Source organism: Anas platyrhynchos, chromosome 2 (assembly GCF_047663525.1).
Source record: "Anas platyrhynchos isolate ZD024472 breed Pekin duck chromosome 2, IASCAAS_PekinDuck_T2T, whole genome shotgun sequence".
NCBI classification, from domain to species: domain Eukaryota; kingdom Metazoa; phylum Chordata; class Aves; order Anseriformes; family Anatidae; genus Anas; species Anas platyrhynchos.
The window spans coordinates 150856907-150881269 of record NC_092588.1 but is presented as its reverse complement, the minus strand read 5'-3'; the positions used below and the strand labels follow the sequence as shown (position 1 = coordinate 150881269).

The window sequence follows — 24363 nt, the reverse complement described above, 5'->3', positions numbered from 1 at the left end:
CCTAAGGGATCTAGCATACAGCACTCTTTAAATCAATGAAATTTAAAACTGGGCAAAACTCCAAGGTTTCTTGTATCATTACTGAACGAGAAGCTGTTAGAAGATCAGCCACATTCAGTTTTCAGTGCTCATCACCCTTCCAGAGTGAGCAAAAGAAAAAAGTAAAGTAGATCCCAAATCTCACAACTCAAGAAACTATTTGGTTCAATTAGGGCAGCATGTTGTGTGCCATTTTTGTTCGGTAGGCCACGTCATCTGCATCTTGTAATTTCTTCCTAGCCATGACCACCACTTCTGATTGCAAATCCATCCCTTGCTTGAAAAATTCCTTTGAGACAGCCTCCAATGGTGGAAGCCTTGACTACTCCACTGCACAGCTAAGGCACTTCACAGCTTGAACTGCTGTGAAATGAGTCATGCATTTTCACAGTACACCTCTAAATCAGGTTTTGTGTAGCTCACCTGGAACATGCTAGTCTTTACCAGCAGATGACTTATCAGTTTTATTCAAAATACTGGACAACAGATTGGTCAGGTGCTGTCTGGAAGTTGTTGCCTACACGTTGGCTTGATGAAAAGTATGTCTGAACCTCACTCTTCACCAGGTTTCTTCCCTGTACATCTTGATGATTGTGAATTGATTACTTTTATCCTCCTAGTTACATTCATCTTTGGTCTGGTTGTTTGAGAATTCTTCAGTTCTAACATCTACATCCAGTGTTTATTGTGTAAGCCATCTCTGAAGTCTTTTCTTCTACTGCAGACATTTCTACTCCCAGGATAGACGTGTATTTTTAATATGGCAGACACAAATCAGAGTCTTCCAGGCTGGGCAGAGATTCCAGAGGTCTCTGATCCAAGCCTCTGTACAGAGCAGAGTGAGAACAGCATTTAGACCTCCACAAAGCTGTCTAAGTTCAGAAAAATGTAGCAAAAGTTCTAAAATTGAGGAAACTTTGGGGATTTACTCGCATCTCCATAAAGTCATCGCCTGGCTAATGGCATTTTAAAAATAATACAGACTCATGAATCATAGATAATCTACCTGTGTACTTGCAAATCCATTTGTTACTTTGATTCACTTTAATAACACCCATTTTTTGCTCCAGTTTTTGTATTTTACTATTCACCTGCTGTCTCCCTCACACACAGAAAAAGAAAGAAATGAATTAAGTAGAATCAGTCTGTGCAATCAGAACTGAAGCCTCCCGAGCTGAAAAATGACTCACATTTATCTGCTGGCATCTCTCCTCACAAATCTCCTGCAGCAACATCCCTCAAAGTCTCTACTAATTGAGCCATTTTCTGAATGCTAGCAGTGAATGGAAGTTAGTGAGACAGAGACCAACCAGCATATGAAATATGTCATTAATGAGAATGGCAGTTTTCCTAGAAGATTTTTGACAGAGTTGTATTGAAAATGCAATTGAAGAAGTGTAATTTACTGCAAGCTAGCATTAAGCGCTGACCTTCATGCTACTCAGTTGTGAGCCAAGAAGCAGAGATGTTAAAATGCAATGGAAGGCTTAAATAGAAGTGTCTGTAATTAAAAATATCTACTGGATTTGGGAAACACCTGGGTATGGTTTTAATGAAAACATTGTTGTGCCACTGATATTAAGATTTAAATCCCTCAGAAAGAAATCAACAAGCATACACGTATGGTCTAAATCTCTAGACAGATAAAAAGGCAAGCTCCTACTCTTCTTTTAATTTCTGAAACAAACAAACAAACAAACAAACAAACAAACAAAACATTACTTCCATAGATTCATTTTAAACAGTATATGAGTATGGGACAGCAGGTGCTCATCAAAAACTCTTAGTGTCAATAAAAGCATCCATGACATGTTAAAAACTTATGAAGAATCAATGCCTGTACAACAAGGCTGTTTCTCACTGGTGGGCAAAGAAACTGTCCCTGACCAGGCAGCTAAAAGGCCTCCAGGAATGCCAAATGGCAGTCAGTATCATTCCTGCTGGAAGAAAAATTGCTGTACTGTTAGGAGCCTGAAGATCAAATTGTACGGTAAAAGAATATAGAAATGACTCCTCTGGGTTAAGCAAAATGTGTTTTGCCCAGAGCTGTGCATCAGTAGCTGCCTACAGAAAACAAATCAGAAGATCAGTGTCTTTTCCTGAGCTGTACCCTCCCAGCTCCACTCATCTCCCGGTTGGAGAACTCTTAAGCCAGAGGCTGTATCCATTTCTTTGTATTTGATGGACTTGTTCAGGTTTTTTTGTTGTTGTTGTTGTTGTTTTTCCAATTTATGTATTTTACATCCAGAAAATCCTGCAACAGTGTTCCACAATGTAACAATTTGCTAAGTGTTATATTCCTTTTGAATCCTCTGAATACCTATTGCTGTATGTCCATTAATTCCTGTTTTACTAACAAAGATGAATAATATCTCTCATTTACTTTTCCCGTGCAAGATTTAGAAAGCTGTGAAAACCTCTATTTTTGTTTTTCCTCTTTGTGTAGGCAAAAAAGCTCCTACTCAAGTTTACTGGCATGAGTTTTCTGGACAAATATGCCTATGCACTTTCTGACAGGAACATTTTTTTCCTCAATTAGACTGATACAACTTAGAAGAAAGTAATAATGTTGTGGAGGTACAGTCAGAGGAGAATGGGGCCAGCAACTTTCTGTGCTCATTTGATCCATATCTCTGATCACACTGCAGTTTATCCCACAGTAGCTGCAAGGGAAATTTTCCACGTCACTTGTAATACTGAAGGAAAAAGTCTTGACTCGTTTTTAAACATACTTCACCTTTCTCTTCATGACTATAAAGCCTCCTCAGATGTTACCCACTGCTTTTTGCTCACGGCTGGAGCCATCCTTTTCCCAAGCAAAATCCTATACAGGTGGATCACCATGTGATGATGCTGTGCCACGGTACTGTCTACACATCTTCCTACCAACTTCGGGCTTTTTCCCCGGGTTCTTCCTCTCTTGAGAATCACAAAAAAGGGCCCCACAACTGCCTTGCTTGCTTGTGAGCACCACAGGTGCACAGGCTGCATTGGTGCTTCCATTACTCAGGATCTGAGCCGGATCTGGACTGCAGTTGAGTGATAGGCATGCATTTGCATGGTAGTGGCAAACTATCAATGCCTCTGCTTTTTCTTCAAGGAAAACCTTTCCAAATTCATCAAATTCATGCATGCACCACATGAACAGAGATTTTCTACTTGGCAATTGGTTTCCAGTAGAAAACATTTATTGTTGGTGCACTGCAAAGAAGCAGGACTTTGTTTCCCCATGCACCACATAGAACGCTTGGTATTACAGTTTGAATTTTTGCTTGTGAGAGTGACATTCTCTGCTAACATATTACATAATGGAATGGTCCATGTTCTGCCCTCATTTTTATTGCACTTAGCTAAAAATGTTATCAGCTGTACTGATTGTTGGATACATTCTCTAGAGATTACACACAAGACCAGCCAGAGTTTTGCTATCCAGAGTGGATATATAAGATCATTTTAAAGGGCTTGGAGCCTTTAAAGGGGGATAAATGAATTAAAGACTGCATTATTAGCCCACATTCAGTAGACTATACTTGTCAAAATTGGTTGAATATCCAAATTAAGTTGAAGCTAATCCCTGCACGATCCCATAAAAACCTGTTCCCAACAAGCCTGCATAATAAATTCTTTGTGCCAGGAAATATGGATTAAATTGTTTTAAAGCAATAATGTTTAGGTAAGTTAAAAAAAAAAAAAAAAAAAAGTTTCCTACTGAGAGATATTTTATGAACAAAATTAAATATTATAAAACCATATTATTAAATTCTGTCAAAAGGGTATTAATCTTGTTACTCTGGCATTGGTACCTTGGTTCTCCATAATTATGGATTAAGTCTTAAAACAAAAATATAGTGTGGAAGGTGTTTTCAAAGTTCCTGAAAAGGAAAATAGAATTTGGGAATATAAACCTTTAGACTTGCAGTATGTCATTCTATTATTATTATGAACTTATTAAGTGCTGACTTTATGATCAACATCATACAAAACTCAGTATGAATACAGTCCCTGCTTGCAGTATGCACACTGTGGAATCAATCCCAAAGACATGTTTAGCAATTTAAATGGTACAACACATGAAGTTACAGAAAAATCCTCCATTCATTTGCATAACTTGTATGTGTCTGCTTTATTACTCTTGCTTTCACTGTAGAAAGAAAATAACCTTTTTCAAGAGGAGACAGTTTCTTAAGATGACCACATTTGGTCTTAGAATACGCTAAGTTTAGACACATGAAAACTGGGAGTCGTCTCATGTTTTTGGCCAGTTAGGTAGACAGGTTTAAGCTAGCCATGTTCTCTAGTCAATGAAGAAATGGATAGCTTGTTCTACCCTTAGAAATCTTCCCAGGACAGGAGAACAGACTTTGGAAGTGCCTCTCTCATTAACTATCTAATGAGCCTAGTGTTACTGTGGAAGTGATCTAGATCTCCAAATTTTTGTCCAAATTCCCAAGCATATTAAGTACCAATGAACTCAATAGAAACTAGATTCTAAACCCCATTTGAAGATCTGTGTCTTTGCATAGAGACATACAGGAAAGATTGATATATCAGGCTGGATACCTTGATCCATCAGGCCTGTGTCATGCTTCATCCCAGGAGCAGCCATAGTTCACTTCCATGAGAATCCTCTTTGTACAGGGAAGGATCCAGGGCAGGTTAAAACCTTTGAGAAGGCTACATTGCCTTTTTTTTTTTTTTTTTCATAGAATCATTTAGGTTGGAAAAGACTTCTGAAATCATCTGGTCGAACCTTTAACCTAGTACTGCCAACTCCACCTTTAAGCCATGTCCCTAAGTTCTACTTCCACATGTTTTTAGAATACCTTCAGGGATGGTGACTCAACTACTTCCCTGAACAGCCTGTTCCAATAATTTACAACACTTTCAGTGAATAATTTTTTCCTTATATCCAACCTGAACCTCTACTGGTACCTTAAGACCATTTCCTCTTGTCTTATCACTTAGTGCTTGGGAGAAGAGACTGATCCCCACCTCATTATAGCCTCCTCTAAGGTAACTGTAGAGTGTGATAAGGTCTCCCCTGAACCTCCTTTTCTCCAGGCTAAGCAACCCCAGCTCCTTCAGCCACTCCTCACAAAGAGACATGCAACAATGTCTTTGATGTTCCCCAGTTTACTATGCATCCAAGAACTGCTGTAACACGATAGAGAATAAATTCTATGACTTCCATCAACTCTAATTTTTTGAGAGGAAAAGAGTTAAAAAAAAATACATCAAGAGATGTTTGAGATAGAATTTATGGTTTTAAAATCTCTACAGAGGATTTTTTTCACCAAGGTAAATTGTCCCTCGTGATCTTTTTTAATCCCCCCACTATACCTAGTACGGGTGTTCTGTAGATTTACTACACTCTTTAATTGGATTATCTCTGAATGAATGCAATAGGTAGATGTTCCTGTACTAGTACATGTACATCATAATTCCTTTACTCTTCTCTGTGTTTGTTAATGGATCATAACCCTGGAATTCAGTCAGCAATTTTTGCTGTAATCCAGGTCATTTATTCAGATTATTTGTTAGTAATATGGCATGCTTGGGATCATTACACTTTTTACCCTCAGAAGCATGTGCAGGCAACAGTTAAGCATGGGGCAATGCTCAATCACATTTTACTGTCTGATACTTATGTTGTTAATCCACTAATTTAAGCAAAATAAACTCAGTAAATGTGTAATGAAATGGATTTTTCTGTTATTTTTTTCTTCCAGCTTTATAGAAGACTAACCTGCTTATAGAGTCTGTCACCTCCAAGTAATAGCTTTGTAATCAGTTCAGAATGGCAGGTTTTTGATGGCAGCTAATTAGTCTAGGTAGAATGAGTTGGTTCAGTCTATTTCATAGTGAGTATATGTCCACAATACACTTTTTACACATAGGATTGACTGGAGCACATGCTTTTAACCTCTGTAAATGTGGCAAGAATTACCTTTTCACCCCACCTGATCCCTCTTGAATTCCCCTGATCCTACATGGGTGGACAATTTGCACAGCAGCTAAATATTACATCTAGTGTTTCTATAGCTAAAGAAATACAGAGAACTGTGTTCACTGAAATGTAGACACTAACAATTACATAAATTCTGCAGTGATTCACAAAGTTTAGAAATGTACCTTCAGATTACATCGGTAATATATGAAAATATTAAAGATTTTGGGAATTTCTAGATGGTATCACAGAGATGTAGAATTTTGCACAAATACTTGTGTGCTTCAATTATTTTCCTTTTTGCCAATATCAAGTTCCTGTTACCATTTCCCTCTAAAATTATTCTCTAGAAGCACACAAAGTTTGGGTCAACCTATATTGCAATTTAATGAAAATAAATCATTTTCTTTAAAATCTTTTCTGTACTTTTTCATTATGACATCACTTTAGAACTGTGAAGATGCTTCAGAGACCATAAAATTTGGGGATTTAAAAGCTCAACACAAAAAATTAACAACCTATTCCATTTTCTTAGTGACCTTGGACAAGTTTAGTGTACGATGTTCACTGTAATATGAAGAACTGTCAAACTAAGGCCTGAGGTCAACTGCAACCTTGCCATTCAAGGGTGATTTGTTTTAATGTACTATTTATTACTCCTTCTTGCTGTTTACTTCTAGTGCCAGGCACCTCTCTGCCCAAACTGATCATTTAGGTTACAGCATAGTGAACCATTTGTGTTCACACTTGATGGGTTGAATTTCAGAGAGGGCAAGTGGATAGGGATGATCTGAGTATTAGTGAATCAGTGAAGAACTTCACTGACCTTTGATGTAACTAACAAAAAACTACCAAAATCTTTGACACTATCTAGAACATTTTGTTTTGTTTTGTTCTTATCTTGGTAGAAGCACAGAAAAAAAAAAAAAAAAAAAAAAAAAAAAAAAAAAAAAAAGACCTATCTCTAAAGCAGAAGGTTAGTTTGTTTGTTTGTTTGTTTGTTTTTCATAAAGCTTGTGTCTGATGTTGCATATGCAGAGAAGATTAAATAGAATAGAATAGTTCATTTGGAAAGGATCTTCAAAGACCATCTAGTCCAACTGCTTGACCTCTTCAGGGCTAACCAAAAGTCAAAGCATATTAGTGAGGACATTGTCCAAATGCCTCTTGAACACTGACAGGTACGGGGCATCAAGCACCTCTCTAGGAAGCCTGTTTCAGTGTCTGAACACTCTCACAGTACAGAAATGTTTCCTGATGTGCAGTCTGAACCTCCCCTGGCACAACATTGTGCCATTGCCATTCATCAGATGCCAGGAGAAGAGACCAGCACTTCCCTCCCAATTTTCCCTGCTCAGGAAGCTGCAGAGAGCAATGAGGCCACTTCTCAGCCTCTACTTCTCCAGACTGCATGACCCAAGTGCCCTCAGCCTTTCCTCACATGATATGCCTTCCAGGCCTTTTAGCAGCTTTTTTGCCCTCCTCAGGATGCTTTCAAGTACCTTAACATTTTCTTATATTGTGGAAACCAAAACTGCACCGAATACTCCAGGTAAGGCCGTACCAATGCTATATACAGTGGGAGAATCTCTTCTTTCGGCCACCTGGTGATCCTGTGTTTAATGCGTCCCAAAATGAACTTTGCTCTTTCAGCTGCCAGGGCACGCTGCTGGTTCATGTTGATCCTGCTGTCACCATCACCCCCAAATCACTTTCTGTTGAGCTGCTCCCCAGCCACTTGTCTCCCACAAGTCTTTGGTTTGGGTTTTCTCTGTTGCAAGAGCAGTACCCAGCCTTTTCCTTTGCTGAGTTTCATGCCGTTGCTGATAGCCCAATGCTCTGGTCCGTCTAGATTCATCTTCAAGGCTTCTCATCCCTCCAGACAATCATCAGCAACTCCCAGTTTGGTGTCATCAACAATCTTCCTGAGGATTCATTCTACCCCTTCACCCACATAACTGAGAAGATGATGAACAGGACTGGCCCTAGAATTGAGCCCTGGGGAACACCATTAGTGACCATCCTCCAGCCAGATGTAGCCCCATTCACTACAACCCCTTGAGCTCTCCCATTGAGCCATTTCAGCACACACTGTAGAGTGAACCTGATTGTCTCACAGTTGGACAATTTGTTCAGAAGGGTTCTGTGAGGGACAGTATGAAAAGCCTTACTAAAGTCCAGAAAGATTATATCCACTGCCTTCCCTTTTTCCACCAAGCGGGTAACCTTATCACAGGAGATCAAATTGCTGTGCAATGGTTTAAAATGAATACATAGCTTGATACTGCCACAGTTTCACATTTTTTTTATTAATTTTTTTTTTTATTTCTTGTGAATGCAGTTAAAGGGTGTTTGAGTTTATACTTTTTTTTTTTTTTTTGGTAAATTTTTTTTAAGCTTTGTTCATTGGAGAAAAAATTGTATTGAAACAATTTAAAGAAATGGAGATCTTCTCTGAAGATCTTTGCAATGATAAGTGATGCTGAAAAAGTTAGCAGTTCTTCGCAATGGTTAGAGGTCTGTCGATGACTGAATCAGAAAAAGGGAGATGACCCTTTCCAATTTTTTTCACTCATATCTTTTGCAAAATGAGTTTGGTGAGAACAGCTAAATGTGACAGGATCTTAAAAAAATAAATATATAAAAAGTTAAATAGGTCAAACAGTCATGAAATTATGAAGGTCAGCAGATTCCAGAATAAAAAGGCATTCAATAAAATTACATGTACAGCTCTCATTTCTGAAGACCAAAAGGAGTAACAGAGCTGGGACACTAATAGTAGCAGTAGTAATAACAATAGTAATAGCAATAGTAGTAAATACTAATAGTAATAAATATAAGTAATAAATAGTAATAGTCACCAGGGAATAGTTTTATGAGCTTCATGCCATCTTCTAAAATAGCTTTGAGTGTCAAATATGTGACATTGGAATCCGACAGTGAAATACACAGGAGGAAAAAAATACTTTAGTTATTAAAATTTTACTATTAGAATATTCTGTCAAAATTTTGCTCTGTAGCCACTGGAAATCAGTTGAATCTAAAGCATGTTTGCTTCATTATGACTTTCTTTAAATATGCCCCAGTACTTAGCAGAAGGAAATCAAGTGTCTGTAACACCTTTCAATAACCTAGGTACCTGGTTAAGGCTTTCACTTACACTGGCAGAGAAACAGAGAGAGAAGGGAGGTGTGGGGCAGGCTTTAGACAATTGTGCTTTCAAAATAGCTGATTCAAATGTTAGACAGAACATATATTAGTCTGAGTTTAGTAAAAAATGTTTTAATTGTTTAAATGCTTAGAAAGTGTGATGTATACATAATAACACAGAAGTGTGTTATATTTGCATGATTTCTTTTTAATTTTGCATTGAAATTTTGAGAAAAAATCTACACTGGAGAACAATTCAAGAATTGTCTCAGGTAAAACTATTTGTAGAAATAAAAGTCTAATTTAATTAAAAAGCAATCTGCTATTTGGATCAAGAATCTGATCTAATAACACTTTTCATTTGTTCTTCAGAAGCATACCTATTAATTGCTTATATAGAGGTTCCACATCTCCCAAGCCTTTAAATTCCCATACTGACTTTGCTGCTGCCTGCTTCTTGACTGTGAGTGTGTATGCTAGCATCTCACTTCATTTGGGTGCATTTCTTTTTGAGTTCCCAAGAGGCACAAAAACTGCTTGGATCTGTATTTACAATGCGTCCACCAGTTTACATTTACAGTACATAAAGAGGTTAACTGAGTTTTCCTTCTCCACAACTCCTTTCCTTCATGTCCATAACTCCATGTTCCAAGCTCTCTTTGTCTCTCAAATCTCAGTGACTACACCTGTTTGGCCTTGATCTTTCAGTCTCCAAGTCATTTTGTGTTTTCTTGTTCATGGATTTTGCACTGTCAGGAATTCTCCCACCTTCCTAGCCTTTTATTTTTCCAGACCATTGAAACAGAAAATGAACAAAAGTCAATTGCTGTGCTTGTCTGCATGGTGCTGTGACTCCAGGCTGGGGTCCACCTTGTGCTCTCCAAGGCAGCAGAGCTTTGAGAGTCACCAGCCTCTGACTTTGCCCAGGAGGATCTTTTTGTATGTGTCCACATTACCACATCAAACAGCGCCAAGGAACAGTTCAGTCACTGAAATTTGACAATCCATACTGTGAAATAGTCAAATAATAATCAATTAATTAATGTTGAGAGGGACCCTTGAGGTCATCTTGTCCAACTTCCGCTCAATTCACGTTCTCAGACTGTTCCTGTATATGACTTGCAGACCAGAAACTGCTTCCAATAAGAGGTTTGCATGCATTCACCCTGCTTTGAAGGTTAAGGGAATTTAACAGTGTAAATATGGGCTCTTCCATGGCAGCTGAGCTCAGGGCTGCGACTTTGCATCAGGTACGCTTGATTCATTGAAGCAACCTCTCAACTCTATCAACACCGAGTATTTACCATCTGCTAACACACATTGGTTATGGTCTGTGCTTGCTTTGCAGCACTGCACCACCAGTCATCTCCTTTCATCTTCTACATTGTTCAAAGAGGGAATTTGCTCACATTCATAGAGGAACTTCTACGAAACACTGTGATTATGTCTGAATTAAAAATAAAACTTTCTGATGTAGGAATAAGCTGTCTGATATATTGCCTTTCTCACAGAAAAAAAAAGAGGGTAGACAGAATTACATCTCAGTGCCCACAACAGTGCATCTTGCTGGTATTAAACTTATTGCCAGGTTAGGTATGGGGAGGGAATTAGGGAATTTCCCTCTTCCTCAGTGAGAGCTGGCATGGACTGTCAGGGTTTTTCTTGTCCTCCCCAGTGCTGGCTGTGGTCATTTGGATTGCTTTAAACCCTGGTTGACATGAGCTAGTTTTTTTGTTTGTTTGTTTGTTTGCTTGTTTGTTTTCTGATCCATCTAAACAGCATCAGTCTTTAAGACATGGGTAATATTTAACCTACCTTTAGGTGGTTGAGAAATTATTGGATCTAAACATGCAAAGCTTACAGGCAAACCACTTCGTGGCCTGGCTTCTGTAAGCCTGTTGATTGTCTTTGTAATCCCAGGTCTGTCTATCCTTCTTCTGTTCCCCAAACCTACTCACTCTGTGGTGTTACCTGCACAAATTAAATTATAAACTATTAACTTAACTGCTAAATCTTTCCTTACTTGGAGATGTTCTATACTTCTGCATAACCTTTTGTATGTATTTTTATAGCAAAGATCCTAACTTTTACTTGTTGAAAATAAACACAATTTCTTTTGGTAATTTTTTGAATATATTTCCTCTGTTTTTCCAAGGAAAATATTTCTTTTCCTGTAGTGGAAGGGTTCTTGTTAATACGTTTTTCCTTGAGAATGCTTTTGGAGATGAAATGGCATTTGACATGAAGAATATTTTCAACTAGAAAAATTTTGAATCTCTACATTTACTAAAAGAAAAAAAAAAAAAAACAAAAAAAAACTGAAAACAGAAATGAAGAGTGAGGTTTCAGTAGAAACCTGCATCTCCTTAGTTTACTCTGCCAAAATTCAAGATCTGAACAACTCCAAGCCTTCAGGGATTCTTATGGGGTCATGATCCTTGTGGGTTCATTCCGACTAAGAATATTCTATGATTTTATGTTTCTTCTATTGGGAGAAGAAATTCAGCACTTTATTTCATGAAGCAAACTGACACATATCTCCCTGGAGGATTGATCTTTTGATATTTCTGGTATTAACAATTGCCATTACAAAAAGTGAATATTAGAACTTTTTATACTGGTTATCTTCATGATTTCTAGAAACAGTTCTAGGTAGTAAAATACACCAGCACAATGCCAGGTTGCTTACAGCATTGCTTAGTGTAGTACCACACAGAAATGCCCAATTGGCTTTCAATTAATCCACACAAGAGCAAAACGGATAAGGCAGAATGATGTGCTAACATGGCTTGACTGCCTTGAAAAGAGAGACTCTTTTAATTTGAGTTTGGGTGCCACTGCATGAAATTGCATAATGCAGTATGTAGATATACCCTAGGAGTTTCACTGGCCTAGTTAGGGTGGTACAGATACCAGCAGTTACGCAACCAAACTGGGAGCACAGGCAGCTCCCGCTGCTTCCCTTCCTCCCAGAACATGCAGACGCTCCTCTTAAGCATAACCTGCCCTCCTTGACAGATGTGAACCAAAATAAGATGCAGGAGGGCCAACAAAGCGCCTCTGTGCTGATCTCACAGGGAAAACACAAGTCTTTGCCAGATTTCCAGGTTCAACATGAGGACTGAGGCACATCTGACCTGCTTTGTGGCTCCAGCCTGGGTCTCCCTGGGACTTAGCACTTTTCATCAGCACCAACCCTTGAGTTGCTCTGTGGGGCAATTTTCTTTTTCTGAAAACATATACTTTTTTGGTTAAATGACATCTTCTTTGTAACTTTGCCCTCACAGTATTCCCTCCAACAAAACATTTAAAATGCTGATCATAATAAATTTATCCCATTTACTCTAATTAAAATTAATATATGGCTGAATATGTCAATGTATTTTTCCTTTTTTACTGCAGTCAAGCAATTACTATGAGATTGACAGTGGTTACTGATTTTTAAACAGCTTGTCCTTGAGATTACTTCAAAAATCCATCTCTGTGATTTGTATTCATCTTAAATAACCTGGAAACTGTCAACCACCATGATTAAATTTTTACTAACAGTGTTTCTTTCCTTCTGCTAAAAAGTTGGTTTTTAATTAATGTTTGTCTTTTGCAGTGCTGAGTATTTTCAGGTTGTCATTTACTAATGACTGTTTTTATTTATTTAAAATCTTTACATTATTTTCCCTGTCTGCTTTAGTACTCTTGTTTTTGGCATTTTAAGCAGCTGATTACAGGTGTGGCTGAATTTTTTAGAGTTATTGTCTTATAAAAGAATTGTTTGCCTGGATAATTTTTGCCTGCCTTGATTTTTAGCATGCGAAAACATGCAAACTTTGAACTGAATGCATCAATACATAGAAAAGAACAGGTGCTGTTTGCTACTTTGAGCTGAAAAGCAGACTACCGAATCAAGTCTTCAGGATGTTCCCTGCACTTTGGTCATACCTTATCCCAGCAAAGCAGTAGACATTTTCGAATGAAACGAATAGATTTTTTTTTCTACTAAGTCACAGCAGAATGCATAAAGTACATAGAGCACACAGAGCATTTATACAACAAATGTACAGCATGTATAGAATGCTTTAATATATAGAATATAACCATGATATACAAACTACACTCAAACTAGGAGACACAGCTTTTTTAGAGCTGGGCCATCCTGCAGTAAACTATGAAAGACACTATTGAATGATCAGTTTATATTAAAAAAAAAAAAAAAATGAAAAAAAAAAAAGACAAAAAGAAACTTCAATAAAAGAACAGTTCTGTGAGAGAGCACTGGGCCATAAATCTCCTCCTCCAGAGACTAATACCATATCATACCAGATGACCTATAAGACTTCCTGGGCTCTGCTGTACCTGCTTGGACTTTCTCTCAGGATAATTGATAACTTGGACTTCTGTCACTCACCTGGATGGATGTGCCTATTCAGACATGCCTAGGGAGATAAAGTCATGAAAAAGCTTTGGGATCTGGTCCAAATCTCACGTATGTATCCAACATAGACCAATAGAAAGATAATTTAAGGCTGAATTGAACATCTTTTTCTTACTCTTGATCTAAGAGCATCTCAGGAATCTTACTCTAATTACAAGACATTTAATTACCTCTTTCAGTTTGGCCTTGAGTATTTAACACATTACCTATCCTAGAGTCTATATTCTACTTACCCAAGGAGCTATACCTTAAAGTATCATTCAATGACAAGGTTTCAGTTATTCCTTCTGTCCTTTCTCTTCTGAGCTTTGTTCACCTATCAAATTGAAGCCTTTTGTTTGCTTTAAGTCACCCATGAGTCCTGCTGAGTCCAATAGCACTTGAGACTGAAAAATAGATTAATAGGTACAGGTTTCTTATCCCCTAAAACTGCAGAACAAAACAAAACAAAAAAAGTTAATTGCTCTGTTAGGTGGCTGAAGACAGATATGAATAGATATGAATTTCTTCCTTCTCCCCCAAAATATCCAAGTCACACCACTGATCCTTTTAGCCAATTTACTAGCTTTCTTCCCATGAAAAACAAGGCAGAGAGTCATTGGGCCAATGTAAACCTATTGGTAGCCAGAAGTCACATCCATGTTAAGAGCCAGTTAAGCCAGTTCTAGAAGCTCAGAGCTTATTCTTTCTACCCTTACATCCTTCTTGGAACAATTACTATATGTGATCCTGCTCTGTAATCACACATTTATCTTTTTGTAGATTACCTCATTCAAATTCTGGATCTTTGGGACAATGGGTTAATAGTTTATAAACTGCTGTCTCAGTAGTTTTCTCTTTCAGAGAGATATCTGTATGTTCTTTCAATTCTGGTGTGTAAAGATCAAGAATAAACCATCTGCCTACGTGTTATGAAACAATAGCAGATGTAAAGTTAAGTTTTCAAAGCATTCAAGTGGCCATGTCTTTAAAAAAAAAAAAAAAAAAAAAAAAAAGGAGAAAATTTATCTACAAACTGAATTTTTATCCACACATATACATTGATACATACACTTGATTGCACAACTTTGCTCTTCACAGTCTTCTCTCACCTGGGATATGTTGCTAGCTGCAATTATTTTGTAAGTTATACTTTAAGCACAGGAGAGAAACAGTGAGAGATAAGGAAAAAGCAAAGGTGAATTTCTATGTTCATTCAGCCAATCGGCTTTTTAAGAAAATATTTCTTTAATACGTGACAAACATACAGTTTGTTAGTTTTCCCCACAGATTACTCAGAGCACATGGGCTTTAATCTGATTTGACAGCCTTGTGATATTTTCTGCCATTCTTGTTCTTAGCAAAGTGCTCTAAAAATGCATCCATAATTTATTTATGGGACCTTCTTTAACCCTTGAATAACTAGAATATACACCATACCTTTCATCCTTGAACTGTCAGTGCTGATTGCAGAAAGTGCCATCAGACATCTCTGAGGTTAAATGGATGAGCATTACTCTTTCTTTCTAAAAAGATAAATAGCAAAGAAGCCACTGTTCTGTTGTAAGAATGCTGAAGAAGAAATACCAAACCCTCCAACACATTACATCTCCATAGCAAAATTTGCTAGCACCATGCTAGCACACAGCAATTAATAATTTTGTGAGATACTTTAATTTCAGCAAAAGAAATTCCCAGCTGATTTATTTGTCTGTACTATGAACTATTTTTTTCCATTAAAAACATATTGAACTCATTTTAACATGAATATACCATTACAAATCCTATACAGAAAGCTCTTCATAATGGGCATGCTTCATGTTTCTTGTAAAGCTCTTAACTTCTTTTGTAATATACTCCTCTCACTGTATTTGGATTTGTTGCAATTATTTAACATCAAATAAATCTTCTATTTATGTGATACCAGAAGTAACTATTTGGTGGAAGGAGACTAATTACCAAACTGGACAAACCATTACTATGATAATACAATAAATAGTCCTGACTTTTACTTATTCATTCTGGACTTGACCTGACTACATTTTGTGAAATGATATGGTACGGTTTCCTTTCCCTTCTGCCCAGGAAATATTAGCAGATCAGTGTTACCATTGCAGATTGTGCTACATTCCTTTCTCAGTATTGGGTGTAGGCCTGATGCAAGCTTGTATTTCATAGAGCCACAGACTAGTTGAGGTTGGAAGGGATCTATGTAAGTTGCATTTTCTGACCTCCTCTCTAAAGTAGATCCATTTAACCATCCATTAAAACAACCATCTATTCCTGATGGTTACTCAGGATCTTGTCCAGCTGAGTTGTGAATATCTCTAAAGATAGAGAGCCCACAACTTTCTTGTGCCCTGTTACAATGCTGGACTGCCCCCACTGTGAATATTTCTTTCCTAATATCTGGTCATTATTTCCCCTGTTTCAAGTTGTGTTTGCTGCCTCATGTCCATTTGCTATGTACCCCAAAAGAAGTCTCACTCTTCTCTTTTGAGTTCTGGGAAACACATCTGTATAACCCTACAGAAATGTCTGGGATTATTCACAGCTCTGGATGTTCGCATGAATAGCTGATAATCAGCGATCAACCCTGCAAGTGAGGAAATGGTTGAGGTACCTTGGGTATGTGGCCTGGTTTTGCAGTGTCTTTCATATGAGTGAGAATAGCACAGGTGCATTTCCATTCTGTGCCAACTGAGGATGGTACCCATCAGATTGTACATTAGAAGTCAAAGACCTCAGTTAGGACTCAACCTGCTCAAAACATCTCTTATGCTCTACTAGGGTAGGTGCTGGGACATGGATTCTGCATGATTTGGGAAACCACCCTCCTGTCCTCGGGAGAGATGTTCTCAGCAGATGCTCTCAGCATTCAGGTCAGGTTGTAGATCAAGGACTGCGCAGACTATGCAGTATTAAATTTATATGTGGCAGGGAAGACTTTGTTCCAAGAAATATACTTATTTACTTTCATCAGAGAAAAATGCTTCTATTCTTTTTTCCCATAGCTGACAAGTTTTGAATTCATGGCTGGTGAGCAATAGAGCATCCAACTCAATAAAGCGCTTCTGGGAACACATCATCCTAAGTGAACTAGGTAAGCTGCAAAGGTGCCTTCCAACTTCAGCTATTCTGAGATTCTGTGTTAATTTCCCTCAGCTTTCGTAGAATACTTTATTTTTTCTGTCTTTTTAAACTTGTGTCCTTTCCATATTTTGAAGCATTAGTACCTTTTTAACATAATATCTTAGCACACCTTTGCTCAAAAATACTTCTCACAATCACATAGAAGTGAAAGATTTTCCTCATTTACTCTTTCATTTTATTTCATACTACAGTATATTTTTGTGCAGATATGTGACAATAAATAATGCTGTAACCTATTGGAAAATGTGCATTGGAAACTAAAATATACTTTTCATAAGCCTCATTCAACTAATGCTTACCTACGATCTAGTAATATTGACCAATTTGCTAGGTTACCTTGAGTCAAAATGGGAAGATGGTTCCTTTGATATTGTTATTATCCTGATTTTGTAATAGATCTTGAGCAACCCTATCCCTAAACAGTAAAGGAAATTAACATCTCAGTACTCTATCAGATAGAAAACACCTTGGGTAAGCAAAAATTAAGAGCTTTAGTCATTTCCTCAGCATGCTCTCTGCACCCCTAATGATTTGATTTTCAACTCTCAGTTCATTCCTCATGTAGGTACTTTTTAAAACAAATATTTAAAGGGTTCTCCCTGCCTCTGTCTCTGTCCCCCTACTTTCTGACTATGAAGCAGGATTAGTGTTTCATTAGCTGGCATGAAGACAACATCTTTGGGAGACCCCAAAGCAAGGAGTTTCTCAAAGCAAGGCACAAGAGTGAATATTGTACAGATGGATGTTAGCTCAGGGCCAGGCTGGCCAGACACCAATTCCAGAAGCTGTGTAGATATGGCAGCATGAGAAAGTGTTCAAGTTCACAAAGCCTTCAAGGTGGGCACCATAATGCAAGTCTACAGGTGGCACTTTTTGGCCTGTCCACATCTGACTGGGAAGGTGCTTCTGCCTGGCTGATCTGTCCAGCGTCCATGGTAAAGGCAGCCTCAGGTCTGCAGCAGCAGCCACAGCTGTTTTGGAGATGTGCAAGGAGGAGCCAGGAATTCCCCATCACAGCCTTGCTGCCAACTTCTCCATAGCCTTGGGCAAGTCATTTAACTCTTCTGACTCAATTTCCCCATCTGTTAAATGGGGATAATAGCAGAGGAGTATTGTAAGGATTAATTAATTAGCTAATGTTTGTAAGGTGCTTTGAAGATCAAAAGCACTAAGCACTATTGTTGTTATCAAGGGTGTTGAATTAACTTTCCTCATTTTGGCACACAAAACCCCAGCACTTGGACCATTGCCTCAGGGCATGTGCTGGCAGTAAGAACACAATGATCATCATCTATTCATAAACAGAGATATCAAAGCACTCCTGGAGGTGCTGTTAGTCTCTGAGCCTGGAGCTCCCCAGGCAGAGATGCCATTCTCTCCCCACATGGAGACAGTACAGCAGTTGCAGAGTGACCCCTCAAGGTGTGCAGTGGGTCAGGGTAGGCACCAGAAAGTTGTCATTGCTTCTTCTGCTCCTGCAAACATGTCCACAAAAAGTTTAGTCTTTTCTGAACCCATCAGGTTTTCTGGGACCTTTCAGACCCTTCTTTCAGCCTATCCCTAAGCATTTGTTTGTGGGTCAGAGACTTTCTTCCTTCTCTGCTTCCTTTGAGCTGGTTGGCAGCTCACAGAAGAGGGAGCACACCATGCTTTTCTGGCAGAGAGATCAGTAGTTACCATAATAGAGGCTATATTACACAGGCACACACACATACACACTCCAGCTGCCAAAATAGCAGGTGTATCACTAGATTTATTGACCACTGCAGCTCACAGGCTGCCCTGTATATGGCTCAGACTGAGAGCAATATGTGGTCTCCTTCGTTGCTGGACCTGGGCACCCACTAGCACAGGATCTGGCCCCTGGTGCTCAGGATCAGGCACCTGAGATGGGAGAGTTAAATAACTCCTAGGAAACACTGGCTGCTCTAACTGAGCTGCACAAGTCTCTGCTACTGAACAAGAAACCCAAAACAATTTCTTAGTCTTAGAGTAGCTTGACCTTCTGCTGTCATCTTTGCACAGCCCCCAGAATAGATTAAGAAAATACAAAGATTGTGATAATTACACAAAGAGAACAGAGGACAAATGCTGGTTGATAATGGAGAGTTATTGTCAAAATGTCATTTTAACTCATTCATCATCAAAACAAGACTAGTTGTTGATAATAGCTAAAGACTGTAAAATCGAAAAATGATCCATTTCATATAAAACAACCATTTAAATGACTGTGTGACATTTTAATACCACCTTTTATTATTGCTGAAGAAATCATTCACACTAAAACACAACACTTGCCCTCCCCCATCCACAATAAAGACAGCAATTATAAAGCACAACACATAAGATTTTCCTTAGCCGTGCTAAGGAAAAAAAAATGTATTATTAGTGATAATGTAGTGGTGTGAAAAACATCTATATATGGCCTTGCCTGCATTTGCACTCTAATGGACCATGTGTGGGTCTTTTTCTGTAAATCTTGTTGAAGAGCTATTTTAAAAGTGAGGCCTTTAAAACAAAATGTTACACTGGTTATTAGTATTGATGAAGAAAAAGGAAGTTCTGAAAGAAACAAAGGTGCTGAGTTCATCAAAGCATTATTTCAGATTTTCATTTCTTTATAGTGCTATGCCCACTCAGTCTGGCACAAAAGATGTGGTTTTGAAGTTTCCTAAACACATCTGAGTTACTGGGATCAGTCCTGTAATATTGTGATACTAAATCAAACACTTGCATTGACAGTTTTGCATCTTTAAGCATTTGAGAAGGGTACTTCTCAAAAATCAGAGCTTGGAAAATAGTCATTAGCTTGAATTGCAACCAGGCTATATATTGATAGAGATACTATATTGAACATTTTACCTTTAATTTTTGTTTTTACAAAGTCATGAAAAGTGATAAAACTTTGCTGAACCTGTTTATTAGAGACTTGCTGAAATAGCTTCCAAAATACAGTTTCTCCAATTGACAAATGTCATGAAGCATCTCTGTTTTAGAGAGGGAGCAATTTTTGAGTATGGCTTTGATACTCCCAGGAGACTCTCTCTGACATACTAGTGCAGAGCATTTGGTGATGAAAGTTACCTCAGCTCAGCAACCTGTAAGTTTTCTTTTCAGGTTCTTAAGTGTGTTTTTGTAATTTATCCTCTATGTTCTCCACATATGTAGTCCTGAAACAAAATACGTGGTTCCTAGGAATGTCCACATGCATTTCTTACAGGAACAGTGAGATGAGAGGTGGAAATTGCAGTAGGAAATATCACTTCACACTCTCTGCCATAAAAGACTGTGCTGCACCATAGCAGCCCCACTACACACTGCATCTGTATCATAAGATGTATTTGTAGATTTCTGGTCAAAAGAAGACAGCTCCTTACATTTAAGCAATACAATAATTCATTGCTAGAGAAGCATAGAACATGAACTGGAACATACACAGTTGTAAAGCCACCCTTTAATTATTTAATTATGATTTCAGTGGTGTGGGGGGTATCAGCACAAGGGTTGTAGCACATCCTATAGCAAATAATAAAAGCTACATTTAGATAGGAAGAAAGAGTTAGTTTTTTTGCCCTTTTCCTTGCAGAAGAGATGGCATGACTCATCTTCCCTTGGAATTTTGTAAATAAACCCACAGCAGGTCACACACATAAATACACCTGTTGAAGCATCATTACCTTACTCTTGCTCACAGAAAGGTACATACAGTCTGTATGTATCCCAGAGAGTTAAAGGTGACACACAGACATAAAAAATGTCAGGGTAAGGACTTTTGTCAAAATAAAGACAAACCGTGGGAGGATCTAGACTTAATCTGAGCAGGGGAGATGGGCGGAGATTGCAGATGCACAGTAAATGTGCACATAGATATGGAGTAGGTTTATTTTATTAATATTAAATCTTTATTTGCACTGTGGTAGGATTAAAGACCCTATGTTTGGGTAGCAGCCCCTTATACTGAGTTTTGTCTGAACACATAAATAGGCAGAGTCCCTGTCCCAAAGATCACACCATCTAATTATAGTCAATACTTCTGCCATCCCGAGGGTTCACAATTCCAGAGTTCAGGCCCTCAAAACCTTGAGACTGGCAAAAAAATAATGAAATTAAAAAATATACATATCTGCAACTGGGGTTATTTTTATTTGCCTTCTGGTGTCTAAGCCTTTTCAATACACTTGAGTTATGTTTTCTCCACAGTCCTAAGGATTAAAAATGTAGGTCTTGTCTACATGGGATTATTTCTTGGCATACCAGAACATGTGAATTTTAAAAAAGGTTGGAAGATCAGCATAACCCCTTCCTCCCATTGGCCACTTGCACTGACATCTTGCTGATGTAGGAAAAAAAAAAAAAATCATGAAAAAGACATGACTCCAGGAGCTGAATTCTAACCGTAATGTTGACATGAAAGGTTAGATGCAAGCCTCAAGAGAGAAATCTCGGATGTTGGCAATGCTGATGGTGGAGGCCAAAAATGAGTAGGAAGGAGGACAACATGAACTGAGATTAAATCCAGCTAGGACAGAAGCCAGACTGTTCTGGGTCACTCACACTTGGCCTATTTATAATTTTAGTACAATTCAGATCATGAACAATATTAAAATAAATAGCATGTGCCTTAATGACCTCCTCTTCTTGTCCCTGTCATGCAAAGAATTCCCGTATTCTCTGCCTACTAACAACCTCATGTTTAATTGCTTTTACACCCTTCCTTATACCCTCCCCTTAACTACCTCTCTGTCTAGCACAGTAGTATCCAAGATTAAAGTTTTTACACTTTCTGATCAACTCTAAATCACCACATTTAATTCAAGCTATATATAGAATTGAATTTATCTCCACCTGGCAAAATGAAATATTGATACAAGCCGAAAATGACTTTACTGCTATAAGTTTCTTTTTGCTCTGTAAAGTAAGAATTTCTAATTCATCAGATTTATACTTTACTTTTGGTGTTGAGAGCATGGGTGTTCTTTTCCTTCATGACTCCCCATTCTTCACTTGCAATTGGTTGTTTTTCTGGATTATCCCTCCAAACCTGTGCCAGTATAACACGCCAGTATACTCATTACAATGGAATAAATTTAGAGGCAGAGCACAGAAAAGCAAGTGCAGTATATTTTGGAGAGAATTTCTAAGGCTCTAAGTATGACCAAGAGATTAGTAGTGATTTGCCTCTATTAACCCCTCACAAATAACCCACCTTTCTTTGGTACTTTACACCGTCATTCACCTCCACATGTAGACTCCACACTCCTCTATTGTAACTCTTTGGTAAGCTGCTGGAGACAGACATTTTTCAGATGAGTTTGCTCATGATATGTTCTTCTATTCTCAGCATAGCTGAATTGTTTGGAGGAAATTTCGCAACAGAAAATTTTCAGAGTAACAGCAATCCTGGCACTGTGAAGGTAATACAGCCCGTAAGACTAGAAAAGAGCAATGGCTTGCAAAAAGCCCCAAGGTCATTTTCTAATAAGCCAGATATTGTTACATGGATGGGTAAACAATAGATAATTATAGTTAAGTTTTCTTTCAGGTTGCTTATCTAAATCTCAGTCAAACCTCCTGGCACTAACTGAATCAGGCCAGAAATCCTGTAAAAATCTCTTTAGTATTTCTTTTGATGGCAATTACAGCCAGTGGAAGCCTGAGGTTTTTTTGGATATTGCACTCAGGCAGGGGTCTTAGAGTAACAGAGTATTAGGAGAAAATACACTAGAGGCCAAAATCCTTATGTGTCCTAACCTTGTAGCAAAAGTTTGTACTATATGCTGCTATATATAAGATTTTTTTCCCTTCACACACTTGTCTTTCTCTGTTCTTCGTCTGGTCTCTCCATTCTCTGTTCACTGTTTCCTTCAGTTTTCATTTTTCAGTTTTCTTCCCCTTTTTCTTACCCATATTGTTTTCTTTCATATTCTTTACATTATGTTGTTTTTTCCTTGCTGCAGGGTCAACACCAGAAGTCAGATTTGCTGAAGACAGCTGGAACTGAGATCAGTCAGCGTCTCTGAGCTTCTCCTTTACCCCACAGAAGTTTTGAACCTGTTGGGATCCCTTGAATGTGCACTAGAATCCCATTCCATCTTTTCAACTGACCTTTTCCCTCTAATTTTTCCGTCTACTTCTCTTTTTAGTTGTATTTCTCCTTCGCATTTTTTCTGGTGATTGTTTTCTGATTTATTTGTTTATATATTTACTTAGGCTGATCACTTTCCTGATGGGCAAACGTCCTTCATATATATGCTGTAAAACAAGTTGGTTGTCAAGAGAAATATGCTGTTTACTTTATAAAAGGATTTGAAAAAATGTGTAAAGAATTGTTGATTATGTTTAGAAGTATGTTAAAAAACATTAAAAACTCCCGTGTTAAAGCTTGGTACCTCTCAGCTGTCATCCAGAGATGACAGGTGAGCACAGGGATCTTAGCCTGTGCTTGTAAGTGTCTTAGATCTCTCTATCAATGCCTACCCTGCAATATTACTCCCACGTAGCCAGGATTTATTAATACTTTATTAACACTTGCACTGATGCGCCTCTAGCATAGTTTACTGCTGGGAACGAACTGAGGTTGCAACATGCTCTTGGAATCACTGACGGCCTTTAATAATGTTGGGTACAAGCTTGATATGAAAGGTAAAACACTAAAGCTAGGTACCTCTCTTCTGAGTTTTTCTGTTTTTCAGATTTTTATTTTTTTTTTTCTGGGAGTTAAACTGCAAAACTCTTTGACTCCTTATGTTTAAAATAGGGCCTAGTTTTGCTCAAAATTTGGCTGGGCATTCAAAGAAGAAAAATATTCGGCACTCAATCCTAATAAAATTATTTTAATTACAATTTTGGCCCTACAAAAGCTCAACTGACATGACAGAATTTCACTGTGAAGAAAACTATAAATGTTGCAGATCTCAATGGAAAATGAAGTGGTTTAAAAGAAATTTGAAAATGAACTTTTTGCAAAAGTCATCAGCCTGAACTGCTACAAGAAGACAAGGTGCTTCTACCTGGATTATCACCTTGGAGGTCTAAGGACCTAGTCATTTAATTTTTAGAAAGAGAGGCCTCAACCTCAGCATCACTGGAACAGGTCTAATACTCCATTTGCAAAGAATAATATATCCAGTATGCTTGGTTGTGATAATAACCTCAAAATTAGGAACCATACGTAACCCATTCCAGGTCATCCTCCTGACCTCTTTAGCCTACTAAAGCTGTTTTGCTATTCTTCATCCCCCTCACACAAGTCTCACAGAGCATATAGCTAAATTTGGATAAGCACTGAATCTGTCAAATAAAGTCTCTAAATGTTTTGTTGTTGTTGTTGTTGTTTTGTTTTTGTGTTTTTTTTTTTCAGCTCAGTGAAAGTACTAGCTAACCTGTTACTCTCCTAGGTTCCCCATACACATACTGTTTAGTACTGCAGAGATAAAGGTAACTAAGTCAGCATGTATGCTATTATCAAACAAACAAACAAGGCTAGATTAAGTCTCTTCAGGTACATGATTTCAGCATCAGAAGCTCTTATCTGATCTTTTATCTGAATTACTCTTTCAGGAAGACAGTGGGATCATTAACTCAAATAGTCATCATTACGTGCTTCAGATATTCTCATTCCTGCCTGCTTTATGTACCTGAAGAGAACACTCTAATGTGAGATTGG

General features: G+C 38.0%; 2 long non-coding RNA genes across 2 annotated transcripts in view; one reads left to right on the top strand and one right to left on the bottom strand.

Annotated features, from left to right (window-relative positions):
- The window catches only part of LOC140001763 (uncharacterized), a 67169-nt gene extending 43157 nt beyond the window's left edge, over positions 1 to 24012 (top strand). Inside the window, exons 2-3 of the long non-coding RNA XR_011807292.1 lie at positions 16559 to 16647; positions 22655 to 24012. This is a non-coding gene — a long non-coding RNA (uncharacterized lncRNA). The remainder of the gene's footprint in view (positions 1 to 16558; positions 16648 to 22654) is intronic.
- LOC140001762 (uncharacterized) lies at positions 13799 to 22099 on the bottom strand. The gene is made up of 3 exons (XR_011807291.1): positions 21904 to 22099; positions 14985 to 15070; positions 13799 to 13951 (listed from the first exon to the last, which is right to left on the bottom strand). It is a non-coding gene; the product is annotated as an uncharacterized lncRNA (long non-coding RNA).
- Positions 24013 to 24363: the final 351 nt, after the last annotated feature.